At 41.8% G+C, this 27,822-nt stretch overlaps 1 protein-coding gene across 9 annotated transcripts in view; it reads left to right on the forward strand.

Moving 5' to 3' along the window:
* Positions 1-27,822, forward strand: part of ZMIZ1 (zinc finger MIZ-type containing 1) — a 478,186-nt gene that overhangs the window by 102,410 nt on the left and 347,954 nt on the right. For all 9 annotated transcript variants that reach the window (XM_074958674.1, XM_074958670.1, XM_074958666.1 and 6 more), the window contains one exon: positions 12,707-12,831. The gene's annotated coding sequence lies outside the window, so the exon portion shown is untranslated. The remainder of the gene's footprint in view (positions 1-12,706; positions 12,832-27,822) is intronic.

A 27,822-nucleotide genomic window follows, 5' to 3' on the forward strand; every position in this document is an offset into this window, starting at 1 on the left:
TTTTGCCATTGACTTCAATGAGCCAGATTCTCAAATTTAGATTATACAAACTCAAAAGAAACCCCTTTATTACCCGGAGAAGCTTACAGACTAACTCAGGTAGCTACAATACAAGGAATAAAAGATGAGGGGGAAAGTGGGGGCAGACTGGATTTGAGAGATGAAGGATGAGGTGGAAGAAGAGGGTTTTAAGAAGGTTTCTTGATTAATAGAAAGGGGGAAGATGTTCCAGATGTTTGTGCCTCTCTCTCCCCCTCCCTTTCTCTGTAATCTGCAAAATTTAGTGAGAAAAGGACTACTCAACATTGAATGTATTTTATTGTGTCACTGACAAGCTTCTGGTTTTGCCTGGCTGTTTAAAAAATGTTATAGATTGAACTTAGTAATAAAAATACAAAAAGGGGTGTATGAATATCTTATGACATAAAATGTGACTGAAATAATTCCTGAGGCAGAAATTGTTCTGTTCACCATTCATAATAAGTTCTAACAATACTATTATTCAATTTCAAATTATGTTATATTAAATATGATCTCTGTCCATTAAAGAACATTGTAATAAAATGCTCATGAATATTATTACTTCTGATTAATTACATATAAATTGAAATATCTCAATTTATATTTGCTACAGAATCATAGAAATGTAGGGCTGGAAAGGACCTCAAAAGATCATCTAGTCCCCCTCCCTGCACAGATTATATGCAGTTATAATAAAGCCAGTAATAAATGTGTGTACCTCCTATAATTGTCAATTATTTGTAATACATTCATTCATATAATTTTATCATTTACACACACACACGGAAGTGACAGAAACCAAAAGTCCTGCTAGTTGTGTCCAAAATTTCCTTTCTGTTGTTCTTGTCATTGAGTAAAGTCACAATTACACCATATAATCTTTAAATTAAGTGGCTATCTATGGGTGCCAGATGAGTAAAATATGTTTAACCTTATGCCTTGTCACATAATTTCCAGTTAGAAATAGTAAATATTTTAACTAAATCAAGAAAGCATATTAGGCAATCTGCCATATTTCCAAAGGACAGCAATTTTGCATTTGGTGTTTGTTTGTATTCCAGTAGCATCTTAAGGCCCCAGCTGAGGTCAGGACACCATTATACTAGGGCCTGTACACATATGTACTAAGAGGCAGTCAGTGCTCCAAAGAGTTTACAGTCTAAAGAGATGAGTGAGAGAGAGTGGATTATATTTCCCCCATTTTGCAGGAACTGAGGCACAATGAGATTACTGCTAATAATACATAACTCTTTAAAATAGCACTTGCCATTAGTAGATCTCAAAAGCCATTTACAAAGGAGGCAACCATCGTATTCCCATTGTACAGATGGGGAAATTGAGACCCAGAGGTGAAGTTACTTGCCCAGGGTCACTCAGCAGGCCAGTGGCTGAGCTGGGACTAGAGTCCAGGTCTCCTGAGTCATAGGCCATTGCTTTATCCACTAGACAATACTGCTCAAGAATTCTACCACAGAACTGTCAATGTTGCTGCTTCATTGGCTACCTATGAAACCATGTGACAAAACTTCTCCTTATGTTCTTCATTCTAGCATGGTTACATAGATTCCAGACATACATACAGTTGGGCATGAAGGTCTGACCACTTGAGTAACTGTGTATAGCACGTTCACAACATACGTGAAAATTTTCTTAATGAAACACAAGAACACAGCATATAAAATAAATTGTCCAATGTCACTTTACATTTGTAGATATGAAAAAAGAATCTAGGAAAGTGTACTAATCATTCTAGAGTAGTATCTGTAGAGGATATTTAATTGATCTGAGAACTGTAGGCAGTATATCTTCAATTAAGGTTTTAGTCATTACTCTTTCATCCATAAAATGGATGTTGAAGCCATTGCTAGTTTACGTTTTGGTAAATATTGTAGAGCTTTTTTAATCATCAGAATTATGGACAAGATTTCTGTATGGTGGAATACAGAGCTCTCCAAACTTGTAAATAAATCTGGTCCAAAATATTTGCGCTGTCTCATCTGTAAATATTGATGAAATGCTAAATTTAACTCTTCTAATTTTGGCTTTTGAAATAATTTTAGTACTGTATTAATTATATCTAACTGACAAGGTATTATTTCCTATCAGTTAACAATGTTCATTTGAAGGTGCATTGAAATAATTTCTATATTTTATATTGTCTAAAAAACTGACTTCTTTTAGAGAGCCTACTGCTTTGTTCCATATTTTAATTAAATTCCTAATTACGAGGCCACTTTCTTTAGCTTTGATGGGCTTATGTACATTCATTTGGCTTGTAGTTTCATTGACTAGTAAAGTGAGCTAGTTTTCAGTGGTAGGGTTAAACATGGGGATAACAAATCGCCTTTCCAAATATATACCCTTAGCTCTGATCCTGCTCAGGTTTATGCACTCTAGGCCAGATCCTCAGCTGTTTTCAGTTGTTACAGTTCCATTGACTTGAGTAGAGCTGGGACAGTTTACACTAGCTGAGGATCTGCCCCTATGACTAGATCCACTGACTTTGATGGGACTACTCACAGTGCGTACAGTTACTTGTACGTGTGTAAGTCTCTGCAGAACTGGGTCGCATTATTTGGCTTTGTAATCACAAATCCCATTTCCATTGGTAGACATCTTATCTAAATTTATTCTAGCCCTCTTAGTACACCATAGGCATGAAGATAACATTTTATTTTTATATAAAGTATATGTTGCCTTTTGAACTCTATGATCTAGTTTGTCATTTTAATACCATGAACTCCTTCAATAAAATTCAGAGGTAAAGAAATACTTAGCCAATTCATTTGTTTGGTTTTATAATATAAGGGACTAGCTTAGATCAAACAATGTAACCCAGTTTTTATTAATTTTAATCTTGTTATTTTTAAGCTTATTCTTAATTTTTCAAGAGAAACATAAAAAATAACCCACCCTAAAACCAAACCCAAACAATGAACACACCACAGTTAATAGGGTGGATTATTCTGAATCAGTAGAACTCCAGATACTGGTGAAGAGTATTCATTTTTCCTCTGACAACATTTTCCATTTTATTCCTGTGTATAGCTACTCACAGGATGCTCAGACTTCAGGCAAATAAAAAGAGCCAACCCAAATGTTTAGCTACCTATTAACAGATGAAATGATTCAATCTAACACTCTGTATGTATGGCTGGTGACTTCTAGCCCACAACTGGCTGTCCTGCTAGTTGTGAAATGAATCTTTTACATCTTCCTGAATACTCAGTTAGCTCTTGCATGTACAGTTTGTTAATAGTATAGTAGTCTACACATCTCTGTGGTCTGGTGGGATTCTTTTTCTTCTAATGGGTATTCATGGAATTTTTTTTTTTAAATTTCAGTTCAGATAAAAAAATTAAATACTATCTATCCCCACTAGAATCCTTCAAAAGTCAATATATGAATGTCTACACTCCCTCCCCTTTTTTCTGATGTACAGAGTGACTAACCCTAAGTAGTAGTGTCTAATCTTAATTAAAACTTCTACCCATGTTTCTTGAACTGAGCAACTTGGCTACCCAGCTACTACCTGCAGGGAGGGGAGGAGTTCTGGAGTGGTAATATTTATAATTAATGCACCAACAGAAGATTTATGGGGAGCTAAAATGCAGCTTGCCCACAAAACCTGAGTTGGTGGGATCAACCTTGTTTGTTCTTGCCTGAACTTTTGTTGGCATTGTCTGCCTTTAAAGAATAAGGGCCAGATTGTCAGCTAGTGCAAGCTGAAGTCAATGGAGCTACACTGTCTTACCCCAGCTCAGGATCTGGCCCTTAAACATTATTTTGGGGGGTGTACCAATGAATTGTAGTTTTGGAATTTAACTTCATCCCTCCTGGATTAACTGCACTTTTCATTTCATCCTGATGCATGGCTCCCTACTTTAAATGCCCTTCAGCCAATCTTAAAGACCTGTATTTTGGTGGAGGCTGGCTGGGTATTGATCCCTTTGTTTGGGTAGCTCATATGCCGACTAGAGGGATTTGGTATGTACCTGAGACAGCTCTCCTTTTTCCCTCCACTTCCATCAGGTTACGTGCATCCTCTGCTCAGAGGAGGAATTGGCTTTAAATGCTGACAGCCGTCTTTTGAAAGGGACAGTCTGCCAAGTTAGCTGAGGTGCTGGGTGGAAGGCATGGGGGTCTTCACCACCAACCATTGTAAGGGGTTGTGTGCACTTGAGTGCGTTTTAAGTTATTTTTTTCCTTAGAATGGTGATAGGAAAAGGCAGAAAGAAAGAGAGAACTAAAATTCACCTGAATGCGCATAGTCTTCCATCTGCCCCCAGATCTCTGGGTTGTTTGTGTCAGAATTGTCTTGTTACATTGGCTATTCATCCCGGTCATTCACCCTCACTGCTGACCACTTTGTGCTCTTGCTCCATTTCTCTCTCCCCTCCTTCAAACTGGGACAGACCTCTATGCCAGCATGAAGTGCAGGCTTTGCAGCCTTCTCAGCCTAAAGTAAGTGCTAGCAGCTGCTTCTCAGCTTCAGTCAGAGCATCCCATTGAGCACAGCTGAGAGGCAACCCTTAGGAAGGCAGGCAGCTCTTGCTGCTGCAGCTAAGAGCTAGTCTACACTGGCAATGCTAACGTGCCTTGTGTGGTCACGGCACAGCGCTGGGGCACTTCCACGAGGGGCGTAGCTCCCAGCGCTGGGGCACTGTGTACACGGGCACTTTACAGCTCTGAAACTTGCTGCACTCAGGGGGGAGTTTTTTCACTCCCCTGAGTGAGAAAGTTGCAGCGCTGTAAATTGCAAGTGTAGACAAGCCCTAGGGTAGTAATCAGAGGAGGTGGGGAGAGGATTACTGAACAGCAGGGAAAGGTGCTGCTGGGTCCCCATCCAAGACCAGTGAGGTTGGCTGGAGCTCCCATTGCCTGGAGTGGCTAGGTAGGATCATGGACAGCCCCTGGGGAAAATGGGAATGCTGCTACTCTTTGTTATCTATATACAGGCTTGGAAGAAGTAGACATTTAACCGTAAATGTTGGCCAATGTCGATTTCACACAAACCAATGAAAAAGATATTTCTATTGATGAACATCATCACAATTTACAGAGAGGCAAACCAAGAAAAATGCTTCTTGAGAATGTATTAGAGTTTTTGGTTTGAAGGATATTTATTTTACATCTTCTGACATGTGATGTTGACAATTTGTGTTTAACAGTTATAAAGCTTTCACTTTTTGAATGTGTCTACTGTTATTAAATAATTATTGTCTGACCCTCTCCATGATTTCCTGAAATTGGAAATTTAACTCAGGTTATCTTAATCCACGTTAAATAACTTGGATTAAAATATCAGTGAAGATACAGCAGCTTGTCCTTAAGCTCGAGTTAGCAATTCCAATTCAAGCAAGCCCAGGCTGCCCTATCGGGCAGTGATGTGTCTTCACTGGTGTTTTAAAATGCGTTAGCTAATGCAAGTCAAGAACACACTCTCTTTTTCCATGTAGACATACATAAAGAAAGAGCGAGACCTTGCTCCAAAGAACCCAGTGTGTTTGTGTCCTGCTCTCTTACTGATCCACAGGGGAGATTACTACAGCTCCCAGCTAGGCCACTTAGGGTACATCTACAATGGAATTAAAGACCATGGCGTGACACGGCTGGCCCAGGTCATCTAACTGAGGTTCAGAGTGTAGGGCTAACAATTGCTGTGTAGACGTTCAGGCTCGGGCTGGAGCGTGGGCTCTGAGACGCTCCCCTCTTGTGGGGTCCCAGAGCTCATGAAATCTCAACATCTGCACAGCAATTTTACAACCCCGCAGCCTGAGCCTGAATCAGATGGTCTAGACCAGCTGTGGTTGTTTAATTGCTATGTAGACCCTTAGGGCTTGATCCAAGAGCCATTGAATTCAATGTGAATCGTCTTTTGCTCAGGGTGTGGAGGTTCATGCTGTTAGCTCTGGGACAGCCCCTGGGGTCAGTCCCTGGTGATGGTCCACTTACAATCCAAAGTTGGAAATGATGCAGCAAATGAGCGTGACTAAGATTAGGTATCAGAGTAGCAGCCGTGTTAGTCTGTATCCGCAAAAAGAAAAGGAGTACTTGTGGCACCTTAGAGATGAACAAATTTATTTGAGCATAAGCTTTCGTGTGCATCCGATGAAGTGAGCTGTAGCTCACGAAAGCTTATGCTCAAATAAATTTGTTAGTCTCTAAGGTGCCACAAGTACTCCTTTTCTTTTTAAGATTAGGTAGGATATAATGGGGGGTTATAGCAAGAGAAAGAACTTCAGTTCTCCTTTTTTGCTTTCTTTTGCCAAGGCTGTGGGGTACTGGCCTCTGCAGAATGACAGCTATAAAATTAGATAATCTGTTAATCACTGGTAAATTAACCTCATGTCTTTACAGAGAACAAATACCGTATTTATGTAAAAGTTGTTAAGAGTTTTTCTCTTTTTAATTAGCAGAAATAGATGCAAAATGAATGATAATTAGGCAGCTGATGAATTCAGTAGTACAATTATGCCTAAAGCTATGCCCCAGTACTTAATGCTGGATGCTCTGAGCAATCAAAGAAGCCTATTTATATAATTTATTTATAAAACAAAGTTACAAATAAGAGTGACACATATACTTCAAGTGCATCAAGTTCAGCTGCTGGCAAGATCTTTTAAAAATTGAATATATTAATTAAAAAAGAAAAGAAAACTCTTTGCTATTTGTGAAGAGACCTGCGATAGAATTTTAACTTTAGTAATAGATAACTGTCAAATTTGTAGAAAGGCTTTTCTTTAATACGCTGGAAAAGAACAATTGAGCATTAACTAGAAATGAGCTGAGATTTTCCATGATTCAGGAAGCATGAAAATGAATGGGTTTTTTTCCATGCCCTCTTTCTTGTTGTTTTGTTCCTCCTTTGGGGCAGTCTGTGCCGAGAGAGCAGAGGAAACTGTAGAGCCCTGGCTGTCTGCTCTATGAGGCTTTAAGAAAATACAAGCCATTAGAAACAGCTGCCTCACACGCATCCAAGTGGGAAGACTAAACTGATTAGTGTATAAACGCTGGGAGATGGTAGGCAGCGGTGTCAAAGGGGCTATGACAGTCATCAGATTGTGGTTTATTTCAAGCTATTGTTTGAATGATGGATCTCTCCCCATAGAGGCAGCTTTATGGTTTTGAAGAGGTATAATATAAAACCAGAATGACGGATCCAGCTTTGGTATAAGCAACTTCTTGCTTCACTATTTTGTACTACCAACCTTGGTGTTTCATGAACAAGCCTATTGTTTTTCTTTTTAGCAACCAAGCATTACAAATATAAAATGTACTGGTCTTAACAGAGTCGAAATTGGCACTTGCCCATTTAGAAGAAAGTATTAGACTGCAATACTAAATCCTTTTGGGAGGAAAATGTAGGGGGCATTTCCAACAGCAGCATTCTGACGTTTCCTTTCCAGCATCTGTATGATGAAATACTGATATAAAGGTTACAACTGATTAGTTCAATTCCAAGAGATGAGTGTAAGGAGGCAAGCATATAAACAGACTAGCTTATAATGTCTTGAGGGTTTTATGTTCTATTGGGGTGGCCAATTCGCTGCACCCCGACTGATGTCAGCAGCAGGAATGAAAACTAGGAACTTTAGGATCTGAAAGCGTGAGTCTCTGTGGCTTGAGCTAAATGACAGGGCTCCTTTCACCACGGCTGCAGCAGGGTCATCAACTTGTATATGTGGCCCAGCCACGACTAAAGGGAGACAGAGCACCATCCTGAGTGGGTGTGGGTTCCATGTAGCCTGTACTGTACTGTGTGTGTGTCAAACACAGTTCTATAATGCAGTGTGTGGCAACATCAAGCATTGCATGCTGGCACTCATGCAGTCTTCACACAACTGTGTGTTAAGTGAGTTGCGTTTTATACAGCCTCCCCCCAAATATCCACTAGCTCCCTCTCAGCCTCCTGGCTACTTGCTATTTTGACCCTAAATTGGGCAGTGTTTATGTGGCTGGGTCACTGGTGTTTCGGGTGAGAATTCGTTTATCTAGCGGTGCTGATGAGGAAATAGCCCTCACTTCCCACTTTTTAACAATACAGGCTTTCTATCACTGATTGGACTAATCCAAGGGGCATATACCAAGATGTGTGGCACATGCTTCCCGGAAGCAAGATATTAGGTTGTCTGGAATTTTGGGATTTTTTTCTGCCTGATCGTTAAAGGTTGTTATTTTCCATTGTAGAATCCCATATGCTTTTCAGACAGCTGTATTTCTGCATTATCCTTTCCAAAAGAGGACTGGCGGCTGTGTCTGAGGTAGCGCCACAACTTTTCTCCTTGGCACATAGATACCATTTCCATGCAGTGATTGTCAAATGGTGGAGCCTGAAGGCACTCAAAAAGGCACCCAGGGTTGAACTGCTCTGTGGTAAAGTCTCCCCAGCTTATCTTGAGTCAGACTGTTGTCCCAATGGTCTGGGATTGCTTTGAGATGCTACCCAGCTGATGGGTGTTGGAATAACTCCATCTTCAATGCTCTGGGAGGATAAACTTTAAATAGAGGTCTAGTCTACACTGAAAATTAAGGTTGACTTAGCTGTTTCAGTCAGGTGTGAAAAATCCACATCCCTGAGTAAAGTAGCTATGCCAGCCTAACCCCCAGTGTAGACACAGCTAGGTCACTGGAAGAATGCTTCCACTGACCTAGCTGCTGTCACTTGGGAAGGTGGTGCTCCTATACTGATGGCTGTGTCTTCACTACACGATGGAGCTATGCTTCCTTCGCGTAGACATACCCAGCGCATGGAGTTGCAGAGAATTAGAATGATAGCTTGTTATTAACACTTTTTTACAAGACAGAAAATGCAGAGCATAGGCAAGATTAAAATACAAAGGGAATATACCATTCTATTACAAATTTGATCTAGAAAGCATTTGTTCGTGTGTTGGGAAGATTTGTAGCCGAGGAAAAAAGTTATAGGCTTTTATAAAATTTGTAACCCCCATTTCTATGACTTTCTCTGATTTTTGCATTAGTGGTCAGAAATGCTGGAGCTGAGGGACCATGAATGACTGAGGGAGTGGGATGGTTTGGTGATTAGGACATGGGATTGGGACATGGGACAACTAGGTTTGATTGATGGCTTTATCACTGACCTTGGGACCATTTCACCTTTTTGTGCCTCCATGTCCCCTTTCACCATTTCTCTTGTCCATTCAGATTGTGAGCTGTTATCTCTAGGGACTGCCCACTGTTACAGGTATATATTGTGCGTAGCACAATCAGGGCCTCTAGGCATTGCTACTGTACAAATAATAATTGTTGTTCCTATCATTTGCACTCTATGGGAGCACTTGAAATATCTTGCTTTGTCCCTTCCTTCCTCCCACATCTCCTAAGGGTAAGAACCCTTCACTTTCCATCCCGGTGGGTCAATTTAAAATTCCCCATATTCTGGTCATGAGCTATTTTTTTAAAATGAGGTCCTGGAATGGCCCCTCCATATTTACTCAGTGGAAAAGTGCATTTGAAAGACACAGAATTTGATTTAAAAGCTGTTGGCAACCAGCTGCAATAGGAGTATTTATCTCTGGTGTCTAAGTTGAACATTATGAGTTGTCTGAAATAAGACAAGTAAGAAACCAGTTCTCCTGTTCCGACTGCACTGGGCAGCTGCAAAGGTGATGACACTGGCTACTAGTTAGTGAGGATAAGAGGATATTGATTTCTGGCAAATGCATTACTGCGTAAGGCAAACATGCATAAAGGCCGTGGAGAGAGCCAAGTAATATTCAGCAGTGGAAATAAAAAATAAAATTGATTTAACATATTTTCTTAAAACAACGCTCCCTCCCTCCATTCTTCCCTGCTCTTGAGGCTCCATCTAGGCAACCTGCAAAAGAGCTGAAAGTGCTAGCTGTTCTAATTGCTTGGAATTTTGGCAGGCTGGAAGGGATGCCACTCATGTTTGCCTCCCTGGACATTTATAACTTGCAGCTGTGCGGTCCAGGACTCAGCTCAGTGTGGTAAACCAATCTGGTCCTTGGAAAGCAACGTTCCTTCTCCTCATTCCCCCCTCCCCTTGCCACCACCTCTCACTGCACATGCGCGTGTGTCATCTCCTCCATCCTGGTTGGTAGAGCAGTAAGAGAGGCTTTACTTGACTCTGGCTAGGATTTTCTTTGACCGTTGTGCAAGTGGAAAAAAAGAAATTTCAAATTTCTTTGTAGTTGTACGTTCTCCCCTATTAAAATTAAACCATTTAGCATTTTAAATAATTATAATGTGAAATACTTAGCATTTATGTAGTGCTTGACATTTTTTAAAAGTACTTTGCAGATGTTTGTTAATTATTCCTCCCAATGTCCCGATGTGGTAAAGATTATCACTCCCATTTTATATAGGGGAAGACTGAGGCAGAGAGGTTGATTGACTTGGTCACGTCTACTGAAGAAGCAGGCCTTTGAGATAGGGAACTTCTAGCTTCCACCCCATGCTCATTCCGATATGTCTCAATGCCTTTTTCTTTCAATTCTAATGCAAACAGCAATAGCATGGCCGATTTAAAATGAGGAGCTCTGCTGGTGTAACATTCTGGTTTGCTTCACTCGTTGTAAATTAAAACTGAGGGTGTTTCCTCTGACCTCCAGTGGAGATTAAGATCAATGTTAGTTGTTGTGCATCTCCTGATTTTATGGATGTTTGCATTTTGTAAAGGCTTTTAAAAGAGATATGTGCTTGATTCAGTAGAGGATGCTTTTTTTTGTTCTGTCACCCAGAATTCAGGAGTGGCAGGATTTGGGTTTTGCCTTTGGGAGAGAGGGCAAAGATGCAAAACTCAAATTCTGAAATACCTCCATGTAGGAACATCCAAAGTTTAGGGAGCAGTAGAGTTCTAGCAGTGGGTGTAGGCCTATTTTTTCTTTAAAGCACTCCCAAACCATTGACTCTCCTGGTCCCGCCTCCTGCTTGGCTTTTTCATCACACAACTAAAATATTTGTGAACGTTCTAGGTAATAGGAAAGGGAAATTGTCGTCATCCTCCTCTTCTGTGGATCAAGAAAAGGAGTACTTGTGACACCTTAGAGACTAAAAAGAAAAGGAGTACTTGTGGCACCTTAGAGACTAACCAATTTATTTGAGCATAAGCTTTTGTGAGCTACAGCTCACTTCATCAGATGCATTCCGAGTGAAGTGAGCTGTAGCTCACGAAAGCTTATGCTCAAATAAATTGGTTAGTCTCTAAGGTGCCACAAGTACTCCTTTTCTTTTTGCGGATACAGACTAACACGGCTGCTACTCTGAAACCTGTCATTCTGTGGATCAGTTCATCAGAGAGCAACCCTCTCTGGCCTATCTGCCCTCCTAATTACCAAACTCCTTCTTCTCCGGTGGTGTTCTCAGTCAGTTGTGGCTCATGAGAGAATGGCCTTCAGACCATAGATGGAGAATCCGGGCTTCAATTAATTAAAAGTCCCCCCAGCCCCCTCTGTTCAACTGGAAGGCATTAGACGCTACATCCTCTGTCTTGATTTCAGTAGTCTGAAACAACGTTACGAGCATATAGCATTGTCAGTCAGGGCTTTGTGGACTATTTCTAGTTTTAGGGGAAACTATATGATTTCTGTGTCACCACACTAGCCAGGTGCAACATCATTTTGTGACCTTTAGTCCAGTTCTCTGCTTCTTTTTCTCCCCCATAACTAGTAATTATTAACCTCAGTGTTGAATGGATCTAATTTAGTCTGGGTTGGTGCAGAAAAAGGGTGTTCTACATAAATGATATATAAGTGACCCGGGTATGCATGAATTGGTTAAAACCTTGTATGACTGACAGTGCTCCCCATTAAAAACTGTGCAGTTGCTGTTTGCAGGTAATTAACATTGCAGTGGTATTCCTTATACCAAGTACAGGAAATACTCTGGCAGCATCAATCTTGTGAAAAGTAAAACTGTACAGATTTTAATGGAGGCCTCTGTATATGAAATCAACATTAAATATTAGACTGTGTAGAAGAAGTTTTGAATTAACAAACATGCACTAACTCATACACATGATTTCTAAGGACTGTTGAGTTTAAATTATTTTCTGTAAGCTTTTCGGGGGGAGAGTTAATTTAAAAGCAGCCTTTGCCACATCACTCAGTGATTTTTTTATTTTGCAAGTCTTGTGTAAAGTGGAAATACAGATGTGTGTGCACACACGTGTGTGCGCAGACACAGTCTCAGTAAGGAATCTACTAAGTAATTCATAGCTAGTAAAGAACTTTACAGCAGGTCAAAGTGCAGCGCTGGAAGTGGCTGCTGCAACCAATGCTATGTGAGATCATTCTGAAGCTGGGCTGGTGATTGGGGGAGGGGGGGGAAAGGGGAGGAGAGAAAGACAGACAGCAAGGGCTTTGTATATTTGGCTAAAATACTGGCCTTTCCCTGTCATAGTGACTATCATCTTCACAGGCAAGATATGGCTTTGTTTTTCTTAAACAAAACCTGGCAAGTTGGATAAATCAAAGTTTCTTTCAATTCATGCAAAAGTGCTTGCAGCACAATTGAGTTGCTCAATGAAAACATAGATTACCTGCATAAGAAGATGATGTGTAATCTACTTCCAAACAGATCTCTCTCTTTTGAGAGAACAACTCTAGCTTTTTCTGTCACTTTTCTCAAGCAAAGGCTCATTTTTTTACTTTGTGTGAAAAATCTGCTTTTCCTCTTAATTTTTTTTTTTTTTTTGCAGAGAGAGTGCGAGCAATTTGCTCTACAAGATCCATTTGTCGTCAAATTACACGTCTTGCCAGCAGTGTCCGACCAGTGACTCAGACCAGACACATAGTTTATTCCTAAACGCTGAACAGTGCAAAGGTAAAACTTTCTCTTTTTGAAGAAGTTACAAAAGTGCCTGGGTTATGTTTCCACATCCATTTTGATTCCCCTTCTAAGTAGCTCACTTGCACACAGGAGAGTGTGGATGCTATGTTTTGTCTCTGGCTGCTCAGATCTAGTATAAAAAGGAAAAGAAAATTTTGGGGATTTTGAGAGTTCAGGGACACCACACTTGGTACTTGCCAATTTCCTGGAAGCAATGTTTACTTCAGATGCCTTTTGTTCTTTTGTAATTATTGACACATGGCGGGAACTCTCTAATCTTCTCTGCCACTGATCAGACCTATCTTTATGCAAAGTCTGTCTAGGACTTCTATTTCTGCTAAATATCTATTCCTCTGGATTGCAGAGGAAACTCTATGTTGTTACTAGCTGTGCTGAGTGAGGGCTGGTCCTGATTTTGATATTAGTACATACATGGAGCTAGTTTCAAGTTAATGCTTGTACAGAGCTTTGAAAATATGAAGTGCTATTTTAAGTGCCAAGCAGTAGTAATGTGAATTGTGATACGAGTGCCAGCAAGATAGAGAGAGAGTGGATTGGCTCAGATACTAATGAGGTGCCTGGCTCTGCAAGGTACTGAACAATGCCTGTGTGACCTGACTGCTGCTCTGGAAGTCAATGGATGTTGAGAGCACATGGCACCTTGCAGGAGGTACTCAGCACTTGGCAGAGGTGAGCCTTAAAGGAGGGAAGCAGTGATGTTCAACCTGAATAATAGCACAGGATGGGGAATTAGGTGACTTGAATTCTATTCCAGGCTATCCTACCAATTAACTCCATGACCTCCTAATAAAATGGGGACTGCGACAGTTCTTGGGGCAGCCAGGACTGTGGGTCACCTTGTTACCCTCTCCCCCCAGCATGAGGGAGTCTTGCCTGTGTCTGACTGGATGTCAGATCCCTGACACCACCAGCCTTTCAGCTACTCACGCACTCTCCTCTGGGCTATGCCAGCCCTACCTTCGCCTTGCAGGTTAAGAATAGGAGCACCCCCATCCCCAAGTGCCTTTGAATCGTTCCCTCGTGCTATCTAGCCCTTGATACTGGCTACTCACAGAGATCCCAGATCCTCTGCTCCCCGAGGTGCAGCATACCCTAGTTTACTGGTTTTACTTTAGACCACCACTCCTGTGAACCACACAGTGCTTGTGAGCACTTATTTATAAAACAAAAGTCAGTTTATTTAAGAAACAATAAAGATTTAACTAGAAACAGGAGAGAGTGATGGAAACAAATGTTTACAATACAAAACAAAATCAAAAGGCGAACCTGCATCTATACTTTATTAATAGTTACCTTTCCTATCTAATAAAGTAGGTTTTCCCCATCAAGTTCATTCTGATACAGAGCTGGCTGGTTTCTCAAGAACTAGGATACAATTTTTTCTGAGAACACCTTGCTCCTCAAGATGGCTCCTCAGTGAAAGGATTCAGTGGCCTTCTCCCCCCTCTGTGTTATACTGAAAACAGCCTTATGTTCCCATTAACAGAAGGTGAACCCCTGTCTTGCAAAGTTCCTTTTTTACCTTCAAGTGGTTTTGATTGTTTGCAGTTACTTCAAAGTCCATAAAGTACACTTTATATTGAAAGACATTATTCCTTAAATGTTATTCGTACAGACATCTCACAATGATTATGAATCTTGACAAGTTATGAGCTTTCTGTAGCTACCTTACATGTTACCCTTTATGGATAAATATCCTGAAAGACGTGTGTCTGCTGTCGTGAGTTTGTCAGGTCTGAGGTGAAAGTTGTTTGTAAAGAACAGGGGACCCTTTTCCAAGGGGTTTTGGTATCACAGGAGTCTGGTCCTTCACCACATTGGCTGATCCAACTACCACGTTTACCCCACACCCCCCAGCTCTTCCCATGGTAGACCTGGCATTAGTTAAAATCTGGGCAATGATTGAGCATGTTAAAGAGATCAAGCAATGTGTTAATAATGATGGGAGCCTTGATGAAGAGCCAAGGGCATCTGCCAATAGCCATCAGAAACGTCATCCCCTGAGAGTTAGAATTGCCCGGTGTGGCATCACTTGCATGCTCCCATGTCTGTTTTTCCCCCCTCTGTGCATAGGTCACATCAGCTGTAATGGGAATTGCGTGACCGCATCCCACAGATAAATTACGATAATAGATCCTAATGAAGGAGCAGGATTTCATACAACGCTCTCCCTGCTCTTCCCCCCCTCCCCCTTCCCCACCACGCACCTTACATATAAAATAAATGGGGCAGGAAGCATGATATTCTGTTGTATTCATATCAGCGCTCAGGAGTAAGTATGGGGCTCACAGGATGTCCACGCTGCAACTAAAAACCCGAGGCTGGGGCCATGCCAGCTGACTTGGGCTTTTAGGGCTTGGGCTAAGAGGATGTTTAATTGCAGTGTCGAGGTTGCGGCTGGAGCCCAGGCTCTAGGACCCTGCGAGTTGGGAGGGTCCCTGAGTTCGGCCCCAGCCCAAAGGGCTACACTGCAATTAAAGAGCCCTCGAGCCTGAGCCCCACAAGCCCAAGTCAGCTGGCACTGCCCAGCCCCCTGTGTCTAATTGCCATGTAGACCTGTCCTTAGAGGTTTGTTTTGAATCCAAACTTGCAAACCTTATTTATCAGAGGGTCTCATTAACACGGGATTACTAGTGTGAATGACTGCTCGGGTGAAGGTGTCAGGATCTTGCCATTCATGCTGTCTTTCATTTTCTTGAGGAACTAGTATTTTTCTCAGCGCTCCAACTTCTCTTAATCGTTTTCGTGTAGGAGGGAATTTAGGTACAATCAATATTTTTAAATGCTATGGTTGAATGTAATTCAAAGGTAGGAATTTCATGGTTGGAGGTATATTGGTTTGTCTAGCTTGCAGTTTTTTAAACTTAATTTTCCCTGACAATTTGCCTAAAAAGAGGAAAAATCCCAAAAGCCTACACCAGATTGTCTGCTTATTAATATGTTGATATTGTAGTAAAGTAAATATTTCATGCTCTTTGTTTAGGTTGGCTAGATTTTAGCTAATGATTTGTATTGATTAATTACAGTCAGGATTTTAAAAGCAAATTGTCTTGAGTTAGGAATCTATGGAAAAAATCACAAGCATTCTGAAATGGGGAACAAATGTGTAATAGTAATAAGGAGAAAAAATGAGGGCAATTAGTGTAAGTCATTGAAAGAGTTATGCTAGTACTAGGATGTATTTTCAATATTTAGAATTGTAAATTTTAATTTTTTTAAAGGAAATATTTTCTACTAGTCAGAGCAGGAGGCTTGGGGTCAGGATGGCAGGGTTCTGTTATTAGACCTTGGTTCTGCACTGACTTGCTGTGTGCCCTTGAGCACATCACTTAACCTCTGTATCTGTTGGTCCATCTAAACAAGAATATGTAGGTGTTTTGAATAATTATGAGACCCTATGAGCACATAGAAACATTCTCCTGCGTTCCACAAACACCCCTAATACTGACATGACTGAACCATCTGAAACAACTCTAGCAAATGTTCTTCCCTCACTGGCTGAAGTTATACCAGGTAACATTTTCAAAACATGTCTAAGTCTCTTAGGCGCCTTGGTTCCATTGTCACTTCTCCTAGTCCAGGTCTAAAATGGTCCTGCCCATCTGTCAGAGGTATTGGCTCTGGAAGCTGTCAGGCACTGCTGACATACAGCTACGTTACCTTCACCAAGTCAGAGAGCTGCCAGTCTGCTGATTTCAGCTCTCTGAGAACCTTCCCCTCTGCCCAGAAAGATAGTATGGGGGACGCAACAGCTTCATCCAAATTACACTTTGTTTTCACAAACTCCTTTAACATTAAATATTTATGGAAAGCTTTAATGGCTCGTACCCTGCTCCTGAAATAAGCAAAATGTACATGAACGGGGACACTAGTACTGTGACAATTTAAAGGCACTGGGTTGGGAGCTAAGGTGATCTGGGTTTTGTTCTTGGCAATGCCACTGACCTTCTGTAACTGTAGGCAAATTACTTCACCTTTCTGTGCCTCTCCTTCCCTTCCCACCCTTGTCCTTTCTGTTTGGATTATAAACTCTTTGGAGTAAGGATTGTTTCTTTTTATGTGCTTGCGCAGTGCATTGCACAATGGACTCCCAGTCTTGACTGGGGGCTCTAGGCTTTACTCAAACAGAAATAATTAACAATTAGAAATGATTGGCTGGGGGGGGGGTGTCATGAAATTTTTTTAAGTTTTGTTATTGTTTTGAATTTATTTATTTATTTATTTATTTTTTCGGAAATCAAAAAATTCTGACCAACTCAATAGCTGGTCAAACCTTCCAGCTCAACCCACCCACCTATTTTTTGGCTTAATTTTTTTTTTTCAAAACCCCCCAAATTTGGCAAATTGCAGTGCGGCACACTGTAGTTATCAGTCCCTCCTCAGGTGCCAGTGAGAGAAAGTGAATTGCAGATATTCCATATGAAATGCCTGGTGGGATGTGCGTGTAGTCATTGGCTGCTGCAAATGGGATGTGGAATGTCTTCATCTCCTCTGGGCCCCAAAAGGAGAACTCTACAGAAGCAGTGGTTACACTTCTCCTTTACTTCCAATCAGGTGACAGTTCATGTTACTCCTACCAATAATACTTGGCAACTGTATAGTGTTTTGTATAGCCCCACCTGGGGCTGTTTGAGACAACAGAGGCTCTCTCCCACTCTCCGTGCTACTGTCAAAAGAGTGCCTGTCCAGTCACTGGTGCTCTTCCATCTAATCTGTATTTCTGCTTTCTGCTGTAGCTGCCCTTCTCAAACTCGGTCTTTGGTGATAAGAACAGAGGCAAGGTTGTTACATAGTATTATTATTATTGTCTTATCCCCAATTGAGATGGGAGCTAAGTTCCCTCTAAGATGTGCGGCAACGCAACTGCCTATTAAGCCCCACGCAGGGGCTCAGGGCTGCGGTGGGAAGAGGCGCTCCTCCCTGCTGGCCCCAGCACAGAGCTGTCAGGACCAGATTAATGCAGGGGCTTTAGGGGCTGCAGCACAGGACCTTGGGCTAAGGGGCGGCCCCACAAAAATAAATCCATAATTATGTACAATTCAGTGGTCACCAACCTGTTGATTGCAATAGACTGGTCGATCCTGGAGTCTCTGCCAGTCGATCGTGATCTCGGGGCTGCTAAAAGTCCAGTGGCACAGCAAGGCTGCTTGCATGCCATGGCCCCACACCGGAAGCGGCTGGCTGCTGGCACGTCTGTACGGCCCCTGGTGGGGGTGGTGAAGGCAGAAGGAGGGTCTGTGTGCTTTCTCCGCCCCCAGTACCATCCCTGCAGCTCCCATTGGCCAGGCGCTTGCGGGCACGGGCAGCACACGGAGACATACTGTCCTGCTCCCCCAAGGGGTGTGCAGAAACGTGTCAGCAGCCGGCTGCTTCCGGGAGCGGTGTGGGGCTATGGCAGGCAGGCAGGCAGCCTGCCTGAGCCATGTTGCACCGCTGCCTGGGAGCCGCCTGTGGTAAGCGCCTCCCGGCCGGAGCCTACACCTCGCACCCCATCCTGCACCCCAAACCCCTGCCCCAGGTCAGAATTCCCTCCTGCACCAAACTCCCTCCCAGAGCCCGCATCCCTCACCCTCTGCTGCACCCCAACACTCTGCCCCAGCCTGGAGTCCCCTCCTGCACCCAAACTCCCTCCCAGAAAGAAACTAATATAACAGCTGTTCTAAGGTATGAAGTAGACTATTTTGAATTAACTTAACTATATTCTACATGTTTTAAGACTGAAATGTAAACACAGAATGGCTTTATGTTAATTAAAAGGCAAGTTTAGTATAGAATTAATAGCCTCGATGCCATAATTGTGATAATTTTGTTTTAAATTAGAAAAAAGACTTGTATACAGGGGCCCCACAAAATCTAATAAACCCAGGCCCACAGGAGAGTTAATCCAGCCCTGGCCGTGGCAGGGAGAGGCGTCCCTCCCTGCCGGCCTCAGCGTGGAGCTGCCCTGGACTTGCTGCGGCCTGGGGAGAGGAGCCCCTCCCTCAGCCTGGACCAGGTCCGCTGGAGCTGCTGCAGCCGGGGAGAAGTGCCTCTCCCCCAGCCCTGAGCTGCTGGTGCGAGAGACAGCTGGGGGAGTCCTCTTTCCCCACTGCAGCCCCTGGGCAGTCTGCTTCCCAAACCCATCATCTGCACCCCAGCCCTGAGCCCTTTCCCTCACCCTGAACCCCTCATCCCTGACCCCACGCCAGAGAGCCTTCGCCCCTAGCTGGAGCCCTCATCCCTCCACACCTCAGCCCTGAGCCTCCTCCTGCACCCCAATCTCCTCATCCCCAGCCAGAGCCTGCATCCCCACCCTCTGCCCCAACCCTGAGCCCCTTCCATACTCCGAACACCTCAGCTCCACCCCCACCAATATGAAGGTGATGATGTAAAAAATTTGAGGGAACACTGATTGGGAGCCCCCCATTGTGTTTACTAGGCACTGTACAGACGTAGTAAGAGACAGTCTCTGTTCAAAAAGACTCTCAGTGCAAATAGACAAGTCACACAAAAGCTGGGAGTAGAAACAGGAACAGAGAGATCCATTGATTTGACCAAGGTCACACAGCTGGTCAGTGACAGGCCCAAGAATGCACCATTGGTCTCCTTTTTCTCAATCCAATGTTTAACCACTAGACCAGTGTTCCAGCATTTCTTATTGGAGCATTTCTTTTCCATGTCCTGAGGAGCTGGGCTGCACCCAGCATGAGGGCAGCACCCCTTTCTCATCTTGTTTTCATTGTCATGTATTTAATTAAACCTTTATATTTGCCATAAATGTACACAGCACTTTATAGAACATAGGAGACACATGGGCTGCACCTTAAGGAGATTACTGTCTAAAACACGGAGTGAGGGGGCAGAGGCTGGAAAAGCGATGAGCTAAAATAAAGCACCATTGTTTGTAAAATCCTGGAAGCCTACTCTACGGCTGCCTTGTAAAATTATAATGAACGCCCAGGGACAAAATCTGCTTGCCCACCCAAGGTGGGGGAACATGATGATTATGTAAATGACTAATTATGTATTACTAGACAAATAGAATTTTGCAAGGCTCCTCTATGGACAGATCACCATATAAATGTACGTTGGTAAGAGAGGCAGTGTCTTGTAATGGATAGAGTGCTGGGCATCGGCTTTGGGTTCCAGCTCCTGCCACTGGTTTGCTGGGTAAACTTGGTCAAGTCACTTTTTTGCCCTAGCTATAAGATGGGGATAATGATACAGATCTTCTTGGTAAACCACTGAGAGATCTAGGGATGAAAAGCATTTATTATTGATTATGTATGTATTATGTGACGGGTGCTTAATCAGGATTTGAGGAACACTTTTTAAAACAACCCAACCCTCCTTGGCTCATGTGTTTTCTTGTGATTATAGAATATGTGGGAGGATTTTAGCCAGCATAAGACTTCCCTGTGCCTCAGTTGTAAAACTGGGTAACAGCAGGGGCCTCCCTGGCCAGAGCAGATGCTGCACGTGAGCAGCATTCTCCTGGGTATAAATATATCACAGTATAAAAGGAAAAGCACTGAGAGGAGCATGCTTTCTGGTGTGTTGATCCTCTTCTTGGAACTGATGGTGATGATTCCTTTCTCCTGAGATCATCATTCCAGAGTGGGTCTAGGGACAATACCTACCCCAGCCAATTGGAGAAATCAGCTCTTAGAGTAACAAGCAGACCTTCTGGGATTATCTTCTTACCAAGACACAGATTTGTGTTAGGTTTATTGTACCACTTGTTTTACTTCTCACCTGACCTATATTATAGCTTGTTTCATTTTCTCCTCCAAAAGGAGCCCATTTTATGAAATGGGAAATGGAGAGAAACAGAGAAGTTAATTTGAGTAAATCTCAGCTGGGTGAAAAATCCTTAATTTATTCAATTCTACATAAAAACTAGTGTGTAATAAACAGGTTATTGTGTGCAAAGATTTTCAAGAAACATTACCCAAGGCAAAGCAGAAACATATAACCTGGCCACTTGAGTCACTGGTGCTTGTACAATTTTTCGAAGAGTGCCATGCATGCTCCCTCCCTGTGTCAGGGAGACAAAACCTGGGTGGATTTTCCAATGTAATCTGTCTTTTTCTAAGGTTTCCCATCACCATGGTATGAAAGCAAGCTTTCTGCTCCAGAAAACACCTTTGGACGTGACATTGGTCAGTCCGAAACATGTGTTACTTACATACTTTGTGGAGTTTTTAATGAACATGTACCTTGTACATTTTATCATTCAGAAATCCAAATAAAAGATGGAAACTGTAGGGTTCCAGCCACCACATGGTTGGTTGGTTTGTTTTTCTGAAGCGTTGGTCCTCTTCCTCATCTATCCTGTAGAATTCTCCTTGAAGAGAGAAAGGCACTTTAATTGCTACTGAAAAGCTGTTACAATTCTCTGCAGAGAATTGCAAGTCACAAAGGGGGAGATTTTCAAAGACACAGGTAGGCTTTAGGCCCCTGGCTGCCATAGATTTTCAGTGGGAATTTGGTGCCTTTGTGCCTTTTGAAAACACTCCCCTATATAACTTTTGTCCAGTGGCAAAATCAGTAGCAGTACAAGTACCTCATGACATACTACACTGAGCATTGGTTCATAGCTTTTCTGCTCAACTTTCTCAGCCAGTGCCCACCACCTTCCATTCAGTTATGTCACCCACAAATGAGCTTGGACTGTTCCATACCATGACTGTGGGAATCCCATGTGCCATTGTGGGGAAGAGTATAAACAGCTGAACTGGAAGATGGCGCTGGGGTGACCTAGCACAGAAGCAGATCATTAAGGTGGGGATGGGAAAGCATAGAGCACTAATCAGAAGAAGCCTAAGTATCTGTGTAGCAGTGATTGGAAACCACTTGTCTAGAGCTTCTCTTTTCAGTCCGTCAGTTCTATGATTTAAGCACTCTCAGTAGTTACTGGGCCTTTCCTCAAACATCCCTTCTCCAGACAATTTTTTTTTATTTCGCCATAGGCCCTTTTAGAATAAAACATAACTTTGTGCTGCTTTAAGCTCTTAATTTTTCAGTGGGCAAGAGCAGGAAAGGCTGAGAGGAGTGACTTTTCTGTACAAGGTACACACGGATGGCAAGAACCACAAGTTAGTTTTGGCTCCACATCATATTTAGCAGAATGTGATTGCTTTTTGAGTTGGTGGGGCGTTGTGGGGTAGTTGTTGGAATAATCTTCTGAAGTGTCATCTTCTAGAGCAGAGATCCCCAAAGTGTGGGGTGCACCCCCTTGCTCCTGCACCTGGCTTCATCCCCAGCCTCGGCATAGATCCACCCACGGCCCCGTGCCAGCCTTGCCTCTGGCCATGGCCCCGCTCCCAGACCCAGACCCATCCCCAGCTGCAGCCCTTTACACCTGTCCACCTCCCCGTCCGCCCCCCGAGCTGCGGCCCTGCTGGAGTAAGCGGGGGTGCGATCCTCTAAGGTTTGGGGACCGCTGTCCTAGAGGAACAAGAGTCAGTCTGTAGTTATTGGTTTATTGCCACTTCTTAAAGTGTACATGTTCTATTAATGAACATGTTGTGTGCTTTCCTGTAGGACATGATTAATTGTAATAACCAGTGGGTCTAGAGTACATTAGGGTCTGGGAAAAGGAGAAGATTTGAGAGGTGGGCAATATTATTAAACAAATGATGTTGGGAAGTTTGTATCTTTCTTCCTTTAAATAATTTTAAATGGGCTCATAACTCTGTCAAGCATTGTGTCCGATATTGTAAAACAGTAATTGGGCAAAAACATTTACATATTGACTCAAAGCCAGCAGTCAACTCTTTAAAATCACATCTCCCAGGAAAGACTGGAAGGACAAATGGGCCCTAAAAGTTATCAAAAAAGGCTCTGATGGATCAAAAAGGAAATTAATTTCCAGAGCCAAGGCCCATTTGAAGAGAGCAGTATCCTCATCCCCCTCTCATTTACACAAAGGGAGTAAGAGCTTGATTACTTTAGCATTGATCACAACTGCCATGAAAAGAGGAGGCCTTTACAATGGACAGAGCCCAAACTGTTTAAGGTTTTGTTGGATAAAACCAACACCTTAATCGTGACATGGAAATCAGCAGGGAGCTGTGACTAACACCACTGCAAAATCTCTTGGTGTTTTTGGGTTTTCCCCTTGTGTTCTCCTGTTGCAGACTGATGGCAAACCAAACCGCTGGGAGAGGACACGTTTGTCTATATGCCTTGATTGAGACCCAAGGGGGTGGGTTATAGGTAGACTTGGCAGAATTCAATTTTTATTTTTTTTATAATTTTTATAGCTATCAATTTTTATTGTTAAGTATTTTAAAATATTTTTTCAAGTTTAAATTTTCACAGTTTCTGGAAATTATGGGGGAGTCAGACAATAATTATTTATTAACAGATATTGAGATTCAAGAAGTTAAAGGTTTATAAACGTTAAAACATAAATTGTCAAAATATACAAAGTAAATATCCTTAAACTCTAATATAATCTCAAGGAGCATTTGTCTTTGTGCAAATTACTATTATCGATCAAAATATTTTTTGTAGGTTTGTGTGTGCATGGTGAAATCGACATTTACGAATATTTACTGATAAAAATTTAATCCTTTCAAGCTGACCCTGCTCCTCGGCATCTCTTTAGAGGAGATGGAGTACTCTCTTTTCTCACTGGGGGCAATTACATGAAATTACCCATTCAATAGTAATCTTAGCAAAAGTAAGATTTATTTGAGAGGAGGTGGAATTAAAACAAAATAAATAGTTTGCTTAATATCTCTAGATTTACACTTCTCATAAGCAGTATAAGGTTGTCTTATCTTCGAGTGAGGAAAAAAGTGAATTGCTTACATCTCTTGAAAGCAATCCCCTCTCTCACTAGTCTGGCCTGACTGTCAGCATCAATTACTGTCCAGATACCAACAAAACCTCAATTTCCCCCCTGGACATGCTTATTACATTTTTTAAATGGAACAAGTTTTTCCAAACTCTTTTCTGGAGACAGAGACACACAATAGACATTAGTAAAACAGTTTCATTCTCTACCTTCTAGGAGATTGTCCATTGTGAAGAGAAAACCCTAGACAGTGATGAGTAGCTGCCTTTCAAAGACTTGATAAGATATCTCAGATACAACCGTTCACAGACTACTTTGGTTGGCAGTGCCACTTTTGGTAAATCTCCCATGCAGTTTTTTCGTTCTTAATATTGACATGTGCTATGAATTACATCAATCAATCTGTAACAGTAGCCCATACCGTTCACAGAGCACTGGTGTAATGTGTTCCATGCGGAGTATCACGTAGTGCAACCCTTCTCTGCACTTGCTGAAGCTTCTGAATAGTCCAAACATATAATCCCATGTGGAATACATTGCAATAATCCAACGTTGAGTCACAAAAGCATGGTCTTCATTCAAAGGGAAATGTTTCAGCCTCTTTGGCAACTGCCGGTGACACTCCTGGCAAGTGATCCTATCTGGTCATCCAACAGCATATGGAAATCCAACAAGACCCATAAACAGAGAGTTCTTATAACAAATGGACAAGCTCTTGATATCAGGAATGAGACTATAATCTCCAACCTTTCCAGTTGCTATCTCACCATTTATAAGAACTACTTAGGTATTATCTGGGTGGAGCATCAACCTGGTAGTCCCTACCTGCATCCCAATCTGTTAAACTGAACAAGTCTTCCAGCTGTGCCATCTGTGAATACACTTTGCCACAGCGCTTTCTAATGAGATTTTATTTTTTTACTCTGTAGCTCTGTCCAGACCATCTTTCATCCATGCACTGATCATCTTATATCTTGATTACTGCAACCTCCTGATCTTTGGTGTTTCAGACATCCACATCATCCCCTCTCAGCCATACAAAATGCAGCTTGTAAAATTGCCTACTGATCCGGCCACATTATCATCATCTTTGAATAACTCCACTGGCTCTGTTTTCTCCATCACCTCTGATTTAAAGGGCTTGCCCTTGCTTTAAAGGTCTTATGTCACTTTGACACTTTCCTATGTATTTCACCTAGTCTGACTGTGTTGTCTTTACTCCCTCTGCTCTGCCAGCAACATGAGCCTTGATACCTTAATCTGTTTCTACTACAAGTATCTCCATGCCATTGTTCATGCTACTCTATATGAATCATAGGTGAGAAGGGACAGCAAGGGTCATCTAGTCTAACTCCCTGCCAAGATGCAGGGTTTGCTGTGTCTAAACCATCCAAGACAGATGGCTATCCAGCCTCCAATAAATGAAATGCCCTTCCAACCTTTATCTGCCAACCACTGCACTCTCATCATTTAAGTCTGTTATGAAAGCACTTCCTCTGGGGTGACCACAATAAGTGAGTCACTTACATCCACTAATGTCAGTGAACAGGGGGGAGCACCTCCGTTGATGTGGATGTGACTATATTTTGAGCAGTGACATGAACCTTCTAACATAACTCCTTGTTCTTCCTAACCTGATTCCATCTCCGCTGTTTGTCATCCTCTCTTGTTTTGGCCTGTCAAGAACATAGAATGTAGAAGCTTTTCAAGGCAGGGACTGTGTCATTCCATATTTGCAGTTATGTACTAAATATGCATGTGTGTACCATAAATCCCCCAGGAACAACCTTTCTCATTTCATTGTTGGGTATTTTGTCTTACAGTAGTGCCCAGAGGCCCCAGTCCAGGATCCTAGGCCCCATTATACTAGATGCTTATAAATTAGACCATCCCAGCCTCACAGATCTCGCCATCCAGAATTATGGCAAAGTACCGCAGGTGGAAGACATAGACAAAATTGGAACAAGTTAACAGGAACATGTTATGCACAGTAGCTGCAGCAATCCCAGTTTACCACCAGCTTAGCTCACTGCTGTCAGATGGCAATAGGCCTAAGAACCAAGAAGATCCTGAAAATGAAAAATAACGAGGGCTAATTTTTTGGATGAATATTTAAGCAGGTTGGGGAGAAGATAGACAGTCGTTCTCATGGTTGTTGAACCTCTCCAAATGTAGGGTGTTTTTTTTCCTTGTGGAAGTGTCCTGGCTGTCAATGGGAAGGTGAAGTTGCTGGATGACTATTTAAAACAAATTTTCCTTTCCCTCTTAGGTTGCTCTACTAAATGGAACTAATTGCAAGGCTATAAGATTAATTGGCGCTTAACCCTGTGGCTATGCTGGGTTTTTAGCTTCCATTTCTTGTTTAAAAAGTAAATTGGGAGAATTTGTAGTTTTCTGACGTTAGTTGCTAATTTTTTAGAGAAGAGTAGAAGCTGGCATGACCATGAAGTGAAATGCCAATGGTGGCAGAAAGTAATGGGTGCAATAGTAGAAGTTCTATTTTTAAAAATAATTGGCATGCTTTACCTGGAGTAAGGATATTTCAATAACACGTAAAAACAAGTGGAACAAAGAAGGTGAGTTCCCTTCTTTCTTCTCACTCTAGGCCTCCATTTTAACCTCAGTGTCTGTTACAGCTATGATGATGAAGTGGTCATCTATTTCCTCATGCCTCTGCCGGGCAGCTGAATTCTGCCCATGTCTGGATCATTGTTATATAATGCCATGGAGCCCATTGTTATTACTTCATTGTTGTAGTATGTATATGTATATTGGATAACTGAAAGGCATGCCAGGCATTTTACAGAGGGCATAAAAATGCATGGTCTGGATCCAAAACCCTTGAAATCTACACAAGATGTTTTTTATTGTCTTGGCTTTTTGATGTATTGATTGGGATTCTTTTTTTTTTTTTTTATAGTACCTGTTGCCTGGTAGCTCAGGGACAATTTTTTTAGTTTTTAGGTGTCTAAAGATAAAGAGCCCAAAATGCAAATTAAACACTTAGGCACCTTGTGAGATTTACAAAAGTACCTATCTCCATCTTTAGGCACTTAAAAGCATTGAAAATCAGTACTTTTTTCAGAAAAATGAAATAAAACTATTGTTGTAAACTGCCAAAATGAACAGCATTAAAGAATTGTCGGAGCTGCCTAAATAAAAGTTGACCCAGTGTTCCTCCATTGTAAAGAATAAGACAAAAGTTAAAATGAACTAAACCCACAAAATCAAATGAAATATAAGATGAATTAATGTCCTGCACCATGTTTTTCAAGTTGGTTTTCATTGGGTAGTTGTAGTACATTTCTTTTCTTCCTCATCCTGTTGGCATTTTGGTTATTTCATTTGGTGATGAGTCCTGTTGAACTGAGAAAAATTCACATTAGCTAAACATTGTGCAGGGATTAGATGCACTTTATAAAAATGGTATTATTTCCATTTAATATTTGTTTTCTGGCCTCCTTGTGGAATATACTTGTCTATGCATATAACAAAACGACATCACTGCCCAAAGAACTTACAGTGAAGTGTAACGTGTAGCCAATAGAAATGTGGTTTCCTGAAGGCTTATGTTTAAGAAAAATTGGTAGAATCTTGGCTCTATTGAAGTCTCAGTTACGATTGACTAAGATGGAACCAGGATTTCACCCAGTGTATTAAGTTTAGGGTTTTGTACTCCTGTTTTCAACTCAGTTCATTTATAATAGCTGTACAGAAAGAACCTGCATTTATCTGTCCATTGGTTTCTTGTGGCTATAATCCATAAATGATATCCCCAAAGCTTGTTTGCTAATACACAGCAGTCTTAGTGATAGCAATGTCTCTTGGCAGCCATTGGAAACGGCTGTTATTAAAAACCCTATGTTTCTCATTAGAACAGCTCTATTGTGTGTATTGTTTAAATATAGATTACTAATGAAATGCCTTTTTATTGCTTTCTCAGTGAAGACTTTCAGAGTAAAGTTAATTTGCAGTGTTATGTAAATTCTGTTTAACTTCAATCAAGTTTTTAATTATGTTTTTACTACAGTAATTCCAATTTGATTTGTCATTTCCTGTTAGGTATTTAACATTGTGCAGGGTGTGGTTTTTTTTCTTCTTTTCCCTCCCTTTTTACTTTTTGACCTGACATGGAATGTACTCTTCACTTTTAGACTGGATGAGTATGATTTCCTTCC

Source organism: Natator depressus, chromosome 7 (genome assembly GCF_965152275.1).
Source record: "Natator depressus isolate rNatDep1 chromosome 7, rNatDep2.hap1, whole genome shotgun sequence".
In the NCBI taxonomy this organism is placed as follows: domain Eukaryota; kingdom Metazoa; phylum Chordata; order Testudines; family Cheloniidae; genus Natator; species Natator depressus.